Source organism: Bombina bombina, chromosome 1 (assembly GCF_027579735.1).
Source record: "Bombina bombina isolate aBomBom1 chromosome 1, aBomBom1.pri, whole genome shotgun sequence".
Classification (NCBI taxonomy): Eukaryota; Metazoa; Chordata; class Amphibia; order Anura; family Bombinatoridae; genus Bombina; species Bombina bombina.
This window is the reverse complement of record NC_069499.1, coordinates 293,713,978-293,734,540: the sequence shown is the minus strand read 5'-3', so window position 1 is coordinate 293,734,540 and position 20,563 is coordinate 293,713,978. Positions and strand designations below refer to the sequence as shown.

General features: G+C 36.2%; 1 protein-coding gene across 2 annotated transcripts in view; it reads right to left on the bottom strand.

Annotated features, from left to right (window-relative positions):
* HEG1 (heart development protein with EGF like domains 1) overlaps positions 1-20,563 on the bottom strand; it is a 151,900-nt gene that overhangs the window by 130,048 nt on the left and 1,289 nt on the right. The gene's annotated exons all lie outside the window — the stretch shown is intronic.

Sequence of the window (20,563 nt, the reverse complement as noted above, 5' to 3'; positions counted from 1 at the left end):
GATATGACACACATGACCTGCTCCTGTTACCAAGCTGTGCGCGCTCTGAGTGCTAATGTTTTCATACTGTGACATGATCATGAGAAAGAAGCGAACATGCACAAGGCTAACCACTGTATCACCAGTTGATTGTGTGAACAGTAAAAGCACAAAAGCTGTAATAACTTTTAAATTATTTTTATTTATTTTTTCAAATAAAAAAATATTGCAAAAACACTTTATATTGAATATTGTTTTTTAAATTTGACTTTTATGTCACATTTTTTACAAAACAGTAAACATAATGGGGCCTATTCATCAAGCCATCAGCCGCAGCGTAATTGTGGAGACCTTGATTCTCCATATTTATGAAAGCCTACAGACCGCCAAAAGTAGAATTTTGTGACGTAACATACGATCCGCCGGTCTCAGTCCGACACAGATCGATGCTTATGTCACTACAGATGTTCCGAATGCAAATTCGGCACTATCTGACTACTTTTGGAAGTTAACAAATATCCACCAGATACGCTTGCCACTATTCTGGCCCAGCATACCTGGTTTTCAATCCGCCGCCCTGGAGGCGGCAGATGCCATAGGAATCAATGGGAGTCTGAAAGCAGCGAAAGCTCATGTTCGCTGCTGCCCGATATTCCATTGATTCCTATGGGAGAATAAAGTTATGTTTACACCTAACACCCTAAAATGTACCCCGAGTCTAAACACCCCTAATCTGTCGCCCCCAACACCGCCGCCACCTACATTACATTTATTAACCCCTAATATGCCGCCCCCAATGTCGCCGCCACTATTCTAAATGTATTAACCCCTAAACCTAAGTCTAACCCTAACACCCCCTAACCTAAATATTATTTAAATAAATCTAAATAAAACCTACAATTATTATCGAAATTATTCCTATTTAAAACTAAATACTTACCTATAAAATAAACCCTAAGCTAGCTACAATATAACTAAGTTACATTGTAGCTAGCTTAGGGTTTATTTTTATTTTACAGGCAAGTTTGTATTTATTTTAACTAGGTACATTAGTTATTAAATAGTTATTAACTATTTAATAACTACCTAGCTAAAATAAATACAAAATTACCTGTAAAATAAAACCTAACCTAAGTTACAATTACACCTAACACTACACTACAATTAAATACAATTAAATAAATTAAAAACAATTAACTAAATTATATACAATTATCTAAAGTCCAAAACCCCCCACTAAATTACAGAAAATAATAAACAAATAACAGAAATTTTAACTAATTACACATAATCTAATAGCCCTATCAAAATAAAAAAAAACCTAGCCTAAACTAAACTACCAATAGCCATTAAAAGGGCCTTTTGCGGGGCATTGCCCCAAAGTAATCAGCTCTTTTACCTGTAAAAAAAAATACAAACCACCCCCCCAACAGTAAAACCCACCACCCACACAACCAACCCCCCAAAAAAATACTAACTAAAGAAAACTAAGCTCCCCATTGCCCTTAAAAGGGCAGTTAGCTCTTTTGCAGGCCCAAAGTCCTAACCTAAAAATAAAACCCACCCAATACACCCTTAAAAAAACTTAACACTAACCCCATCCGGGCGGAAGTCCTCAACGAAGCTGGGAGAAGTCTTCATCCAAGCTGGGCGAAGTGGTCCTCAAGACGGCATAAGTCTTCATCCAGACAGCATCTTCTATCTTCATCCATCCGGCGCGGAGCGGGTCCATCTTCAAGACATCCAACGCGGAGCATCCTCCTTGGCTGACGACTACCCAACGAATGAAGGTTCCTTTAAGTGACGTCATCCAAGATGGCGTCCCTTAGATTCCGATTGGATGATAGAATTCTATCAGCCAATCGGAATTAAGGTAGAAAAAATCCTATTGGCTGATGAACTTCAATCCTATTGGCTGATTGGAATAGGATAGGATTGAGCTCACATTCTATTGGCTGTTCCAATCAGCCAATAGGATTTTTTCTACCTTAATTCCAATTGGCTGATAGAATTCTAGAAATAATATTTAGGTTAGGGGATGTTAGGGTTAGACTTAGGTTTAGGGGTTAATACATTGAGAATAGTGGCGGCGACGTTGGGGGCAGTAGATTAGGGGTTAATAAATGTAATGTAGGTGGCGGCGGTGTAGGGGGCGGCAGATTAGGGGTTAATAACATAATGTATGTGGCGGTGGGCTCCGGGAGTGGCGGTTTAGGGGTTAATAAGTTTTCTTCCTAACCTCCTTTCCTATCTGAATACAGAAAATAATTTTTGGAATAAGATGCTATCAACGCTATAAAAGACATCTTCACATATATGGACTTATCTGTGTAGTTAAAACAATTTCCAGCACTCTATAGAAGCACTGATTGATTTATCAATTACATTATATATGTGCATTTCAGGGTCATTCTGTTTTTTGTTGTTTTGACATTTTGATATTTGTACACCTGAAGTCAGAGATATTATTTGAAAAGATATAGTAATTCTTGCAAGGTTGTGGCTGAATCATACTCATACTTTTTGATACACTTTATCTGTTGTTCGTATATTACATTTCAACCTTTTTTTCTTCTACAGCCATTATAGCAATATTTTCTATTCTGAGTATATTTTCAATTCTGAGTAAATTGTATTTCAGTGGGTGTAGCGCTGTGCAGGGTACTACCACTTTTGCTTTTTTACACACACACATATATATATATATATATATATATGTGTATATATATTGTTTTGCAGCAAGGTTATGCAACTTAACAGCCTTAAATTGATCTGTGTACACAGATCAGACCAGATCTATCGAGCAAAATTTAGCAGCCACTTCCCTATTATCTTCCTGTCCAGCAGCTTGAGGTGAGGGTATCTAACTGCTTATTAATCACTGCAGATTGAAATGCATAGAATAGGTGCAGAACCAATATTATCTAACATGCTAACAATGCAGAGAACTGATTGCAGAAAAATGCAAGTAAAAAAACGTTTTTGTTCATTAAACTTAGTTTGATGATGATGCAGTCTGTTGTGTAACTATTTTATTAGGTGCTGTTAGCAAATGTTTTTGTTCATTAAACTTAGTTTGATTATATTTTCTGTGTTGTGTGATTATTTTATTAGGTTATAATACTGTTTTAGCAAATGTTTTTGTTAATTTAACTTAGTTTAATTATATATTCTGTGTCGTGTGATTATTTTATTAGGTTTATAATGCTGTCTAGCATTTAAAGTCTTAATTTCAAAGCTTTAAAAATAATGTATTAGGTGTTACTTATGTCAATTTTGAGAGGGGCCTAGAACCTAACTCCCTCACTTCCCATTGACTTACATTATAAACTGGGTTTCAATTTACAACGGTTTCGATTTACAACCATTCCTTCTGGAACCTAACCCCGGCGTAAACTGAGGGCTACCTGTATATATGTATAGATATATATATTGTACCAAAATAACATCAGCTATATATAGAAATATGTATTTATGAATAAATTGAACATATTCTGCTATGTGAAGAACATTGGAATGTAAATACGTAATATTAATATTTTCATGTTGAGTTAGTGTACATGAGAATAAGATATCGGGTTTGCGTGCGAGGTGGGTGTTGTTGTTTTTTTCCCCTTTTTTTGCTCCATTGTTTTCTATGGGGGGAACACATGAACGTGCACGTGATATTCTAACTTTGGCTTTTTGTGCTCATCGGATTAGTGCAAGAGCGAAAACAGTTTACTTTCAACTCATAATATGCGAGCAACCCGACGAACACAAAAAGCTTACTTCTAGGGCTGTTAACTCTCGAGCGGGAGCGTTAAATAACACTCCACTCGTAATCTAGCACTATATGCAGAAAATCAATGTTTCTGAAATTGAGTGCACAATTAAAAAAAAAAAAAAAATATATATATATATATATATATATATATAGCTGGGGTAATTACAATCAAATCTTTAAATATGACATTAAAAGGACAGTTATGCCAATATAATCATAATCATCATTCCAGTTTATTCTAGTTGTATAACATTGATACAAACATTGTTGTAAACACTGCTGCTATAGCAAGCTAAAGACACATGCACGCTCCTGAGCTCTTATAAGCCTACATAGCTTAACTCTTCAACAAAGGATTTCATGTGAACAACACAAATTTGATAACAAAAGAAAAATAAAAAAGGTTTAAAATTGCATTCTATAGTAAAGCCAATAAATTACATTTTGAATTTATTCTCCATTTAAGAGAGAATTGAGAACTCAGTGTGGATAGTTGATCTCCAGAATGTTCTCAGCAGGAATTATTTTAGTAAAAACCAAAAATAAAACTCAGACCTCATCATAAACAAAGGATACATTCAATCTTGACTTTTATTTCTATGTTCTCTTGCACTGCTATTGCAAATTAAACTACTGATGGACACTCACAGGTGTATACAATAATCTATTTCATTATTTCATTATTTATCTCTTCACTCTCTAAAACCAGATTTGGTATTAAAGGTTTTAAGTTTAACTCTGTATTTTATAACAGAAGATTGAGAGATTGTATCTGCTCTCTTGTGTAACAACATGGTAAATCTTTTTATCTGCACTAAAGAATCTAATTCTACCTATTTAGGGCTAGATTACAAGTGGAGCGCTATTTAACACTCCTGCTCACTAACTCCGCTAGAAGTAATCTTTTTGCGCACGCTGGGAACCCCTCGTATTACAAGTTTAAAGTAAAAGGTTTTGGCTTGAGCACGCAATATAGATATCTAGATGATTATATACAGATATACAATAGATATTTACAGATATATAGGAATACCTATTTAAAAATAAATAGAATATATACCCCTATTTGAAGAACATTGGAATGTGAAATATTTACAGTAAAGAACATTTTATTAAATATGAATATTGCATAAATATGCTTTTACATATTTTTGTATCTACTTGACTACAAAGGGCTCTAATGCACTTATATATGTCTATACAGTATATGTATACATATGAATTTGCATTTATATGTGTATATATGTCTGTTAATACATACATACATATATAAATACATATGTGCACTAATATAAACATAAATATATATATACAGTATCCTACAAAAGTGAGTACACCCCTCACTTTTTTGCAAATATTTTATTATATCTTTTTATGTGACAACACTGAAGAATTAACACTTTGCTACAATGTAAAGTAGTAGTGAGTGTACAGCCTGTATAACAGTGTAAATTTGCTGTCCCCTCAAAATAACAACACACAGCCATTAATGTCTAAACCGTTGGCAACAAAAGTGAGTACACCCATTAAGTGGAAATATGCAAATTGGGCCCAATAAGCCCACCGGTGTCATGTGACTCATTAGTGTTACAAGGTCTCAGGTGTGAATGGGGAGCATGTGTGTTAAATTTGGTGTTATCGCTCTCACACTCTCTCATACTGGTCACTGGAAATTCAACATGGCACCTCATGGCAAAGAACTCTCTGAGGATCTGAAAAAAAGAATTGTTGCTCTACATAAAGATGGCCTAGGCTATAAGAAGATTGCCAAGATCCTGAAACTGAGCTGCAACACGGTGGGCAAGACCATACAGCGGTTTCACAGGACAGGTTCCACTCAGAACAGGCCTCGCCATGGTCGACCAAAGAAGTTGAGTGCATGTGCTCAGCGTCATAACCAGAGGTTGTCTTTGGGAAATATACGAATGAGTGCTGCCAGCATTGCCGCAGAGGTTGAAGGGGTGGGGAGTCAGCCTGTCAGTGCTAAGACCATACGCTGCACACTGCATCAAATTGGGCTGCATGGCTGTCGTCCCAGAAGGAAGCCTCTTCTAAAGATGATGCACAAGAAAGCCTGAAAACAGTTTGCTGAAGACTAGACTAAGGGCATGGATTACTGGAACCATGTCCTGTGGTCCGATGAGACCAAGATAAACTTATTTGGTTCAGATGGTGTCAAGCGTGTGTCTTGCCTACAGTCAAGCATGGTGGTGGAAATGTCATGGTCTGGGCCTGCATGAGTGCTGCCGGCATTGAGGAGCTACAGTTCATTGAGGGAACCATGAATGCCAACATGTACCGTCACATACTGAAGCCGAGCATGATCTCATCCCTTTGGAGACTGGGCCACAGGGCAGTATTCCAACATGATAACAACATCAAACACACCTCCAAGACGACCACTGCCTTGCTAAAGAAGCTGAGGGTAAAGGTGATGGACTGGCCAAGCATGTCTCCAGACCTTAACCCTATTGAGCATCTGTGGAGCTTCCTCAAACGGAAGGTGGGGGAGCGCATGGTCTCTAACATCCACCAGCTCCGTGATGTCGTCATGGAGGAGTGGAAGAGGACTCCAGTGGCAACCTGTGAAGCTCTGGTGAACTCCATGTACAAGAGGGTTAAGGCAGTGCTGGAAAATAATAGTGGCCACACAAAATATTGACACTTTGGGCCCAATTTGGACATTTCCACTTAAGGGTGTACTTACTTTTGTTGCCAAAGTTTGGACATTAATGGCTGTGTGTTGAGTTATTTTGAGGGGACAGCAAATTTACACTGTTATACAGGCTGTACACTCACTACTTTACATTGTAGCAAAGTGTCATTTCTTTAGTGTTGTCACATGAAAAATGTGAGGGGTGTACTCACTCTTGTGGGATACTGTGTATATATATATATATATATATATATATATATATATATATATGTATACATATACATACATACATATACATATTTAAACATGTATATGTATGTATCTCTATGTTGAAGCCCTTTGCTACACGGAGCAGGCGACACCAACCATTATAACTAATAGGGAAGGTTGCGCAATGAATAAAACACTCATAGATAGATTTTCAAAAACGTATTTTACAGGTAGTATCTGTGCGCTGCTATATTTACATGCAGTACCTATATAAACTTGTGCACTGAAAAATTACAGCACTACAGTACAGTGTCTCTTTTCTTGCTACACCTGAGTGGGGCTTTACCTTTGCAGGGGTTAAACATCCAGAGCTCCACAGCGAGTAGTGGAAATAAAAAGTCCATGCTCTAATGAATAGCATGTTACTTTAATGTATCACTTCCAATTCTACAGGGGGACTGCATATCAGGGAGCCCTTTAAAATGTGTACATTTATGCATAGTTTAACTCCATATTATATATTTTACATTCTTACCATGAATAGTGACAAATAATATCAAGTACAAATTAGATACATACAGTGCTGGCACTACCTAGGAGGCAGTTGGCATTGTAAGGTACTGTATATAGATAGATATAGATAGTTAAAGGGACACTAAACACATTTTTTTTCTTTCATGGTTCATATAGAGCATGCAATTTTAAGCAACTTTCTAATTTATTCCTATTATCAATTTTTCTTTGTTCTCTTGCTATCTTTATTTAAAAGCAGGAATGTGATGCATAGGAGCCGGCCCATTTTTGTTTGAGAACCTGGGTTATGTTTGCTTATTGGTGGGTAAATGTATGCCACCAATAAGCAAGCACTATCCATGGTGCTGAACCTAAAATGGGCTGGCTGCTAAGATTTACATTCCTGCTTTTAAAATAAAGATAGCAAGAGAATGAAGAAAAATCTGAATCATGAAAGAAAGAAAATTTGGGTTCAGTGTCACTTTAAGGTTTACGTTTATACACAAGGGCCAGGGTAGCATGTACATTAAAGATTAAATAACTTTTCACAAAAAGTGAGTACACCCCTCACATGTTTGTAAATATTTTATTATATCTTTTCATGTGAGAACACTGAAGAAATGATACTTTGCTACAATTTAAAGTAGTGAGTGTACAGTATGTATAACAGTGTAAATTTGCTGTCCCCACAAATAACTCAACACACAGTCATTAATGTCTAAACCGTTGGCAACAAAAGTGAGAACACCCCTAAGTGGAAATGTCCCAATTGGGCCCAAAGTGTCAATATTTTGTGGGCCACTGGCCACAATTATTTTCCAGCACTGCCTTAACCCTCTTGGGCATGGAGTTCGCCAGAGTCCTCTTCCACTCCTCCATGACGACATCACAGAGCTGGTGGATGTTAGGAGACCTTGCGCTCCCCACCTTCCGTTTGAGGATGCCCCACAGATGCTCAATAGGGTTTAGGTCTGGAGACATGCTTGGCCAGTCCATCACCTTTACTCTCAGCTTCTTTAGCAAGGCAGTGGTCATATGGGAGGTGTGTTTGGGGTCGTTATCATGTTAGAATACTGCCCTGCGGCCCAGTCTCCAAATGGAGGGGATCATGCCCTGCTTTAGTATGTGACATTACATGTTGGCATTCATGGTTCCCTCAATGAACTGTAGCTCCTCAGTGCCGGCAGCTCTCATGCAGGCCCAGACCATGACACTCCCACCACCATGCTTGACTGTAGGCAAGACACACGCTTGACACCATCTGAACCAAATAAGTTTATCTTGGTCTCATCGGACCACAGGACATGGTTCCAGTAATCCATGCCCTTAGTCTAGTCTTCAGCAAACTGTTTTCAGGCTTTCTTGTGCATCATCTTTAGAAGAGGCTTCCTTCTGGGACGACAGCCATGCAGCCCAATTTGATGCAGTGTGCAGCGTATGGTCTTAGCACTGACAGGCTGACTCCCCACCCCTTCAACCTCTGCGGCAATGCTGGCAGCACTCACACGTCTATTTCCAAAAGCCAACCTCTGGATATGACGCTGAGCACATGCACTCAACTTCTTTGGTCGACCATGGCGAGGCCTGTTCTGAGTGGAACCTGTCCTGTGAAACCACTGTATGGTTTTGCCCACCGTGCTGCAGCTACGTTTCAGGGTCTTGGCAATCTTCTTATAGCCTAGGCCATCTTTATATAGAGCAACAATTCTTTTTTTCAGATCCTCAGAGAGTTCTTTGCCATGAGGTGCCATATTAAACTTCCAGTGACCAGTATGAGAGAGTGTGAGAGCGATAACACCAAATTTAACACACCTGCTCCCCATTCACACCTGAGACCTTGTAACACTAACGAGTAACATGACACCGGGGAGGGAAAATGGCTTATTGGGCCCAATTTGGACATTTCCACTCAGGGGTGTACTCACTTTTGTTGCCAACGGTTTAGACATTAATGGCTGTGTGTTGAGTTATTTTGAGGGGACAGCAAATTTACACTGTTATACAGGCTGTACACTCTCTACTTTACATTGTAGCAAAGTGTCATTTCTTCAGTGTTGTCACATGAAAAGATATAATAAAATATTTACAAGAATGTGAGGGGTGTACTCACTTTTGTGAGATACTGTATATATATATATATATATATATATATATATATATATATATATATATATATATATATATATGTTACATTTTAATTAAAAAAAAATTAAGAATGACCAGAATTGGATAAGAAAAAAATATGAAAATCCTAATTGTGAAAAGTTATTTAATCTTTAATGTACATGCTACCCTGGCCCTTGTGTATAAATGTAACCCTTAACTATCTATATCTATCTATATACAGTACCTTACAATGCCAACTGCCTCCTATGTAGTGCCTGCACTGTATGCATCTGAAAATGGTGCTTTTTCAGTAAATAATATTGTTTTTGTCACTTGACAGAGTACATTGTGCTGTGCTTATGAAGCTCCATAAAAAAAACTGTTTATGTTCAGCAAATCAGTTATATATATAGCATGGCACAGTAATGAATGTGCTGTTTATCTGTGCACTGCCAGTAATGTACACAAGTAGTTACATCCCTACCCAGTATTCTGCTGACATTGCGTGCGTTACAGTGTATATAGGCTTATAACACTGTTATTCTCTTCCTTGCCTAGTCACAGCTTCAAATAATAACACACTGTCTTCTTAAAATAGCAATGCTATGATGACACTGTAGCTGGCCCACCTACTAAAGCAGAATTGGGATTTCTGGGTAGCGTGAAGGGAATACAGAATTCTCTAATAAATTTGAGAGTGCTGTGTGGGTTGTCTTTTATAGAGCCAGATAACTGGAAAAGTGCACACAAAAATAAATACTATGTAGCTAGATATATTAGATAGATAAGTGCAGGTAGCTAAAGAGTAGGCAAAAAAATGTTTGTGTGTGTGAGACAGTTTTGCACAAGTCATTCATTAATAACATAATTGTTATCACCTGCTTACAGTACTATATATTGTCCAACAGTGTCTGTGCTATGTCAGCTGCATATATTATATTATTATTGTGTGAGGAAAACCGCTCCTACAGTGGCTCCAAAAAGTGCCGCCCCCAAAGCTGCTGCCCTAGGCAAGTGCCTTGTCTGTATAGTCGCTAATAGACTTTCATTCTCCATAAAATGCAATTATGCATTATTAAGAAAATGTTAAGTACTTCCACTATTAATGTAAAAAACATAAAGCTGCACTATACAAAATTCTCTAATGAATTGTAAAACTGTACCATTGCCTGCATGTGCCTACAGTTCCATGACTATAGTTCATTTATATCTGCCCTTAATTGGCCTTAGCAGAGGAGATAATGAAATTTTAAAAGGGTACAATGTAAATTTTGCTAACAAACAGACAGATTAAACATGTATTTTGCATGCAGACCTTTTGCAGTTTAGAATTTAATTGCTGATATGAGCTGCCCATATTTAAATAATGTTTATATTTAAGCACAGCACATTGGTTCCTTTATACACATGGTTTGTCATCACTACTTATTCTCATTCTGTGGTTCTCTCTGTGGCAAAAGTAGAATAACCTCTACTGTGTAGTTGTCCTAGATAACACTAACAGTCTGTAAAGATGATGCAAACAGTAATTATGAGAATCACATAAAGGAACAGGTTGGCTGGCAGACGTAACAGCAGGTGTGGAACTAATTATTGTAAGCTGTAAGAGGATAAATGTGTCTGATCGCAATGACCTGCTGGTAGAAAGAACAGCTGTAAGCAAGACCCAGCAAACCAACCCTAGCCTAGACGCTAACAGCTCAGCCCTTGTAGGTCTCACTGAAAGGAAAAAAAAAGGACTAAAACTGGGTTGCTTGATGTAGAAAATAACTGAGCTCTAGGAAAATCCGCAACTTGCAAGGAGGTCCATGTAAGTGCCCAACCAGTGAATGTCCAACAAGATTCAGGGTGGTTGGAGGCTATACAATGTTATCTTGGAGTCAATCATACAAGCAAGATCTTGGTTATACCAGGGTGAGAGTAAATTAAACATGTGAGTGTAGCTGTGTCAATAAGGCAGAGCAAGATCAGACTAAAAGGGGATAAGGATAACACCACATAATATGTACTGAGCTGTACTGCTGCATCTACCTATCTAGAAAGTTCCAGCAGCGCCATGCAAGACAATAATAATTTTACATGTACAAGAGATAAAAGAATGGGGGGAATTTTAAAAAAAAGCAGAAATAGTGAAAAGTGAGTTGCACCACCAGTTTCATGGTGTATTCACCAATATTCAGCTTTGTGATCACAGAATCTCATTTGCACTTAGAGTAGTGTAATGAAGAAATATGATTTAATCCGAGCAGGTGGTAACCGCCAAATATACTCATAACTTGCACTGGATGCGCAAATCAAATGCTCCAGGGTTAAGACCTATTGAAATGTTAATAGTTTTAAAAACCTCTGTAAAGTGTTGCACAAGAGCAAACTGATTTACTTCTACTTGTCTCTTTCACCTCCATACCCTGTACCCTGCCCTAGCAAACTGATTTACTTCTACTTGTCTCTTTCACCTCCATACCCTGTACCCTGCCCTAGTAAACTGATTTACTTCTACTTGTCTCTTTCACCTCCATACCCTGTACCCTGCCCTAGCAAACTGATTTACTTCTACTTGTCTCTTTCACCTCCATACCCTGTACCCTGCCCTAGCAAACTGATTTACTTCTACTTGTCTCTATCACCTCCATACCCTGTACCCTGCCCTAGCAAACTGATTTACTTCTACTTGTCTCTATCACCTCCATACCCTGTACCCTGCCCTAGCAAACTGATTTACTTCTACTTGTCTCTATCACCTCCATACCCTGTACCCTGCCCTAGCAAACTGATTTACTTCTACTTGTCTCTATCACCTCCTTACCCTGTACCCTGCCCTAGCAAACTGATTTACTTCTACTTGTCTCTATCACCTCCATACCCTGTACCCTGCCCTAGCAAACTGATTTACTTCTACTTGTCTCTATCACCTCCATACCCTGCACCCTGCCCTAGCAAACTGATTTACTTCTACTTGTCTCTATCACCTCCATACCCTGTACCCTGCCCTAGCAAACTGATTTACTTCTACTTGTCTCTTTCACCTCCATACCCTGTACCCTGCCCTAGCAAACTGATTTACTTCTACTTGTCTCTTTCACCTCCATACCCTGTACCCTGCCCTAGCAAACTGATTTACTTCTACTTGTCTCTATCACCTACATACCCTGCACCCTGCGCTAGCAAACTGATTTACTTCTACTTGTCTCTATCACCTCCATACCCTGTACCCTGCCCTAGCAAACTGATTTACTTCTACTTGTCTCTATCACCTCCATACCCTGCACCCTGCGCTAGCAAACTGATTTACTTCTACTTGTCTCTATCACCTCCATACCCTGCACCCTGCGCTAGCAAACTGATTTACTTCTACTTGTCTCTATCACCTCCATACCCTGCACCCTGCGCTAGCAAACTGATTTACTTCTACTTGTCTCTTTCACCTCCATACCCTGCACCCTGCCCTAGCAAACTGATTTACTTCTACTTGTCTCTATCACCTCCATACCCTGTACCCTGCCCTAGCAAACTGATTTACTTCTACTTGTCTCTATCACCTCCATACCCTGTACCCTGCCCTAGCAAACTGATTTACTTCTACTTGTCTCTATCACCTCCATACCCTGTACCCTGCCCTAGCAAACTGATTTACTTCTACTTGTCTCTTTCACCTCCATACCCTGTACCCTGCCCTTATGTGGTTTGGGTGGAATTGGCAAGCAATATATTTGTTACACTGTGTGATAGTGTTCATGTACACAATAACTTTATAAAAGCTCAGATGTGACAAAACAAATATGTTACAAGACTAATTCACAACTATTAATTAGTGCATAGCAAACTGGGCTTTATGGCCTTTTAAGCAAGGTTTTAAAATAGATGGATTTTAAACATAAAAAGGGCAAGATTTATCAAGGGTTAGGAGAATTCTCCTTTATATTCTCTGAGTTCTCTGCAGCTCACCCCTGGAGAGGAGAACAGGTGTGCACAAATTTATCAAAAAATTGCACGTATTAATTTGCGCTGATTGGAAGTTGAGTTGGGGGGGAGATATGATGAATTTCTCCATGCAATTCTCATGATTTATCATTTCAAACCTGTGTTTTTTTAGGTAGTATTTTTGCCCTCTTCAAGTAATATATTACATTTGCGTTGTACATGGGGCAAATTTGTGCATTAATCTTGGTGTGTTACCACAATACATTTTTAATCTAACTTTGTTATAATAATGACTGTTTGTAACCATAAAATATTCAAATTGGTAATAGAATTTTTGTTTTTTGTGGGGCAATTTTGCATTCTATGAGAAAAAGATGTGAACATGACATAAGCTCAAAGACATGCTGATTTCTAATGCTGTGCACCTCAGTACCTATGGGGAACTATAATGAGCGTATTTGTAAGAGAACTTTGCATTCTCCAAAGGCGCATTAAAAAATGATAAATTGGTAACCTGGCATAATGCTAAGGCGGAGCTTTGGAAATGCAACTAAAACCAGCAAATGTAGCCCTTTGTTAAGTGCACCAGTGCACCTTGGCGAACGAGAGTGAGTGGAATTTATAATCAGACTTGCTCAATTTTAGGCGCACTTTGCATTCATAAATCAGAGGATTCAGTCATATTTGGATTTATAGGCGTATTTTTAGGAGAATTGCTTTGATAAATCCTGCTCAAAGTATATTTTCCCTTTTTTAAATCCAAAATGAATACCTTTTATACTCGCTTGTTGATCTCAAGAGTATATGGAGTTACTGATTACTAAAGAGATGTAAGACAAAGCCAATTTCTTTTGAATTTCTAGATTATATATATAAATATATATTTTTTTAACAGTATACTGAGCTTATACCTTAAACATACTGTTTTCTCGACACCAATGACATTTTGTAAGTACAACTAGAATATATAATATATTACAAAAAGATCTGCATAACTTAACAGTCTCATACTTAAGTACACAATATGGACTCCAACCTCTGGAAGATTGGAAAAGTCTAACTACAAGAAATACAAAAGAGTGATGAAACACCTTAAACTGCATTATGAACATGTAGGTTATTAATGAATTGGCATACAAGACAAGTGTTAGAATAATCAAACACAACTATAGTCTTTTTTGCTGCTTTTGTATTTTAAATGGCAAAAATACCCAGCCATTTATATGTTTTGTATTAGCCAATCTGGTATTGCTACTAACTATGTGCATGCGCTAATATAGCAGAGGTGCATGTTTACCTCCCCTGTACACTGTATTTTATCTGCACACAACTCAGGTCAGAAGGGCATGCCAGAAAACCCACTCACAAAATTATATTTTATGACAGTCTAGAAAACCTAACCAATTTAATATATATATATATATATCAACCATAATATGATGAATCCCATGAAGTGCAAATGATCTATTCATGAGAGTGTTTCTCTATGATTACATGTCTGACTTTAAGTAATTTTAACCAGCACTATAGGTAGTAGAACTAAAAGGTGACAGATTATGATACAATATAAACTTTATGTGCATGACCCCACCCCCCAGCCAGAATCCATACCCGCACACTGTGCACTGGTAAATTTGTCACCAAGTATGTCCCCAGAATTTATTGGATATCTAAACCTCTGTTTTGAATTATGATACATAAAAAACTAAGAATCAGAACTAAAATGTTAAGGTTAGGGTTTCTTGAATTCCAACTCTCCCATACAATTTATTCAAATAATAAGATATTCATTTTTGTGTTAACTGACAATTTATTTGGTGTTAACATTATTTGGATTATGCATCGTGTGTGTAATTCAATTGCATATGTGATACATATAATTAACACAATATCTATCTATCTATACACACACATATATATATATATTTGTAAAAAAGAGATGATGGGACCAAGTGTAAACAACAATATCTTATGTAATGTATGCTAAATCTACATATCATAGTAAAGCTCATTTATGCAACCTAAAGGTAGTTTTATAACATTTTAATACTTTTATATACATAATACCATCAGAATGATAGTGCAGTACTGTAATCATAAAGGAAATAGTTGTTGTTTTAAATAAATATAGACTAGCCTTTGGATTTTAGAACACAAAGAACTAACAAAAGATAAGGACTGAAAAGATTGTGACTTACTGGCAGGAAAAAAATGGTAATTATTTGATAATTGTGGAGTTGATCATATTCTATCGGCCATTTGCTCCCGAAAATGTTTTTTCGTACCAGCCAAGTTGCGAGCCGAGTTTCTCAAGTGATCACAATTCTTTATTGTATTGTTTGTTAAAAACCCACTGTCACTTACGTGTTTTCAACAGGAAAAGGACTTTTCGAGCGTTAACTGCTTGTTTCTAAAATAGAAACTGGGAGGTCTCCCGAAACAGACACATACAATAGCCTATTCACACCTCTTATGTTACAGCAAAGCTCTATTCCTGGAGCCCCTTCGTTCACTCGGCAAGGAAAACACTCATTTACATGTGTGACATTCACCTATTGTCATTACAAGACACCCTCAATATATGAATGCCTTAGGTACTTCAGGACAACAACATCTACAAATAAAGTGTTTTCAATAGAATCTTGTATCTGCCATCTTGTTTTCAATTCATGACAAAATAGAACCAAGACTTCAATAAACAAGAGAAAAAAATGTAATTTAAAAGAATCCTTTTCTATAGTGATAGAAAAATCTGTCAAAAATGTATTGTGATCGCCAACCAGTTTTTGGCTCCATAGGGTAGAGAGTTTTTTTTCCCGAGAGTCTGAAAACCTGTGTGTGAGTATTAGCCAAAATCACACTATTGTGATCCCGCTGAATTGCTGAAAGCGCAGCTCTCAATAGATTGTAATTGATGCCTATATTTTAAATAATATTAATGAAAAAGTCTAGATTTCAGAATAATACTTGATTTTGGAATTACTGATTTTTGGATTTCTACCTGTATAAGTATATATATATATATATATATATATATATATATATATATATATATATATATATATATATATATATATATATATTTGTGTGTGTGTTTATATATTGCTAAATTAATAAATTGCCAAATGCATAATTAATCTATATAAAATGTTTTAAATATTTTAGTGCTAAATGGTGTACTTATTGTTATGGAAAAGTCACTTACTCTGTACACGCATTAGTATTTAATTAATCTCCTTGTTTTAAGATATAATTTGTTAACCTCATCATATGGATCAAAATGGCAGACTAGAGGATATAATATCTTATAATATGGAATAGATGTCTTGTAAACAGGTACAAGTACATAATGCAGTTCTGGAATTTGTTATAGAAATGTAATGATACAATTTATAACTGTTTTATTATGGAATTTAAATGTATCTATATTTTCACACAAAATTAATTTTTTTGTGACTTAAAGCTACAGAAAACATCTTTTATTACAAGACATTTCTGTTGTTTAAAGGGGTCAATAAAAAAAGGAGAATAACCCAAAGAGTAAGGAGCCACAGGTAACATTTTAGAAACCAGTGGTCCCTGGCTTCTGGGTTTGTCGAGCCAATAATGTTTGTCGTTAAAACAAATTAACATCCTGTGGTCCCTGGCTTCTGGGTTTGTCGAGCCAATAATGTTTGTCGTTAAAACAAATTAACATCCTGTGGTCCCTGGCTTCTGGGTTTGTCGAGCCAATAATGTTTGTCTTTAAAACAAATTAACATCCTGTGGTCCCTGGCTTCTGGGTTTGTCGAGCCAATAATGTTTGTCTTTAAAACAAATTAACATCTTGTGGTCCCTGGCTTCTGGGTTTGTCGAGCCAATAATGTCTGTCTTTAAAACAAATTAACATCCTGTGGTTCCTGGCTTCTGGGTTTGTCGAGCCATTAATGTTTGTCTTTAAAACAAATTAACATCCTTTGTACTGCAATTATTGTTCAGTAACCTTATTTGGAGGAACCAATTTGGGCTTTAGTCAACAGAAAGCAAAAAAAAAGCTAGTCACTGTCATAAAGTTAGCATAAAATGCATTATTTTGCCATTGTTATCTGATAATGCCAATAATGGACATATACGTAGCAGGGTTAGCCCTGAGAAGTCAACATGGTGCATTTCAAATTCTAATAATTTGAAATTGCTCAGTTTTCAGAGTTAAATTACACAAATAAGGGGCAAAAGTGCTGCTCCTGTGTCTAGGTAGCTTTTTAACAAAGGATAAAAAAGAAGTAATTTTGATAAAAGAAGTAAATTGAGATATCTAAAAAATATTTATTGGCATTGTAAGAAATTAAATAAGCTTATAGACCTATTTAGTTTTTATTTCCAGAGCTTTATCTCTATTTATACTGTATGTCTGTTATTGTTTTTTAGCCTTGGCTCTATTGTATTTGGGCACAAAATAGATGTCCTTTATTGTTGTATTATTGTTTTGCCCATAACCATTAATTAAAGGGACATGAAACCCAGAATGTTTCTATCATGATACAGATATATCATACATTTATAAAAAAAAACTTTCCAATGTTCTTCCATTATGATTTTTGCTTCTTTCTTTTGGTATCCTTTGTTAAAGGAGGAGCAATGCACTACTGGGAGCTAGCTGAACACCAAGATAGATAATAGGAGTACATTTGAAAGTTGTTTAAAATGGTATAGCTGAATCATGAAGTTCATATTGCTCTGCATGCATTCTTTGTAATCATGTCACATGAAGAAGTCACTGTGAAGAAAGAAGATGACAGAGAGAAGGTTGCTAAGTTTTGTTACAGGAACCACTATAATTGCAAGTGGTAATTCTACGTTAAACACAGATTTTTAAATGCTAATAACTACCAGAATGGATAAACAAATTTGGTTGAATTCTTCTGGGCCTATTTAATAACTACAAATTGTGAACATTGTAAGCCAGTTGATTTAATCATTTTTTCTTGTTTTGTGTGGTGAAAAAGTTTTTTTTGAATGGAGAGACTAAAAAAGAATTCTAGAGCATAAACTGCTTTAAAGCTGTTTACTAGTTCTGTTGAATGTTAATAATAAAAAAAAAGTATTTTTTTAAAGAACCACAAGAAAAGCCTGATTATCTTCACTAAATACATTAATATTTAAAATCTGTCTTATGCATATGGGCTTGGACTGACTACTTCACTGTGTGATGTCATTAAAAACATAAAAAAGAGGCTACTGACAGGTGGTGTTGGAGACACAGGGTCTTGCTGATATACTGAGCTCCACATGTTCTAGTATCACTGAAGATAGTATTTGTCTTATTTAATATTAGTAGTCACAAATTAAAGCTCTGAATGAATTGTTCTAAACTTACAAAGAGATTCACATCTCATGTTTCTGCATGAGTAAGAGCAAATGTAAGTGAAACCACTTATATAAAGATATTGCTTTAAAAAACATGTATCCTATATATGTGTTGCAGGGGCACCAACCATCCTGCATTTTGTAGGATTACCTGATTTGGTAATTATGTTCTGCTGTCCTTCCTTTCCCTAAAATGTCTAATACACTTCAATTTTCAAATTTGCTTCCTTCCAATGATATTCTTTGTTGAAGAGATACCTATGTATGTGATTGGAGAACTACATGACAGGAAATAGTCCAGCCATCTAGTGTTTAAGTAAAGGGATAACATTCTTGCAAAACTGCTGCCATATAGTGTTCCAGACGTGCACGCTCCTGAGCTTTTTTCAACAAAGGATACCAAGAGAACAAAGAAAATTTGATCAAAGAAGTAAATTAGAAAGTTGTTTAAAATTGCATGCTCTATCTGAGTCTTGGAACATTTGGGGTTTCTTGTCCCTTTAAACTTTGCGCTTCCCACCTTAACAAATGATGAAACTTCTCATGCATTTTTCAATATTGATTATTATGTCCCTATAAGGGACAAAATATACAATGCTGTTTCATGCTTTCTGGCATAAAAATAAGGTAAAGGGGTATAAACCTGTTTTGTGATTCAGACAGAGCAAACCATTTGAAAAAAAGTTTCCAATTTATTTCTATTATCAAATTTACTTTGTTCCCATGATATTCTGTGTTGAAGAAATACCTAGGTAGACATCTGGAGCACTACATTGCAGGAAATAGTGCTGCCATCTAGTGCTCTTGCAAATGGATAACATTCTTGCAAAACTGCTGCCAAATAGTGCTCTAGAAATGGGCCGGCTCCTAAGCATATACATCCCTGCTTTATAACAAAATATACCAAGAGAACGAAGAAAAATTGATAATAGAAATAAATTCGAAAGTTGTTTAAAATTACAAGCTCTATCTGAATCATAAAGGAAAAATATTGGGTTTCATGTCCCTTTAAGGAACTGAACATCTCTGGTCTTAAAATTAAAGTCATTAGCAGCATTGCTACACACTCTATATTTACAAAGCGCAGTAAATGTAAAGCATTTGCCCATTTTAGAGTGATTTGCATCATGAGGATATACAAAATGAGGACACAGTACAACATTTTGCTAATTTTGTAGAAGCAACTGATCCATATGAGATAAATTTTGCATTTAAAGGGTCATGAAACCCAAAAAATTTCTATCATGATTTAGATAGAAAATACAATTTTAAACAACCTTCTAATTTACTTCGATTATCTAATTTTTTTCATTGTCTTGGTATAATTTGTTGAATCAGCAGCAATGCACTACTGGTTTCTAACTGAACACATGAGTGAGCCAATCACAATCGGTAATAGGTATATATATGCAGTCACCAATCAGCAGCTAGAAACTAGGATCTTTGCTGCTCCTGAGCTTGCTAGATAAATCTATCAGCAAAGGATAACAAGAGAAGGAAGCAAATTAAATAATAGAAGTTAATTGGAAAGTTGTTTAAAATTGTATTATGTATCTAAATCATGAAAGAAAATGTTTGGGTTTCGTGTCCCTTTAAGAGCTGATTGAAGAATATATTAACATTTCTGGGCTCAATAAACATTTTTTTATTAAGTGTTTACGGACATCTGCCTCTAGGCTTCATATAAATTATATGTTAATCTTTTTAAAATGTAACTTCCAAATATGCCTAAAAGCATCTTCCAGGTGCTTCAATAAAAAAAAGTTAATATTGTATGAATATATGACATCACAGTGCATGCTTTAAAAAGGCAACTTGAACTCATTATCACTGGATATATATATTATGTGTGCCATTGCCTTACTTAAATGAACTACAGATTACTGGTGCCTATGAAATGAATATTATAAAAAAAAGGTAATACTTGTATTTGTGTGGAGAAAGGAAAAGTTATAATAATGAACATCAAAAATTCATATTCTGGGGTGAAAATATAATACAAACCGCCATATGATGTAAAATGAGATCTGTTCCCTGGTAGCAAATTATTTGGGTGAATGACATTT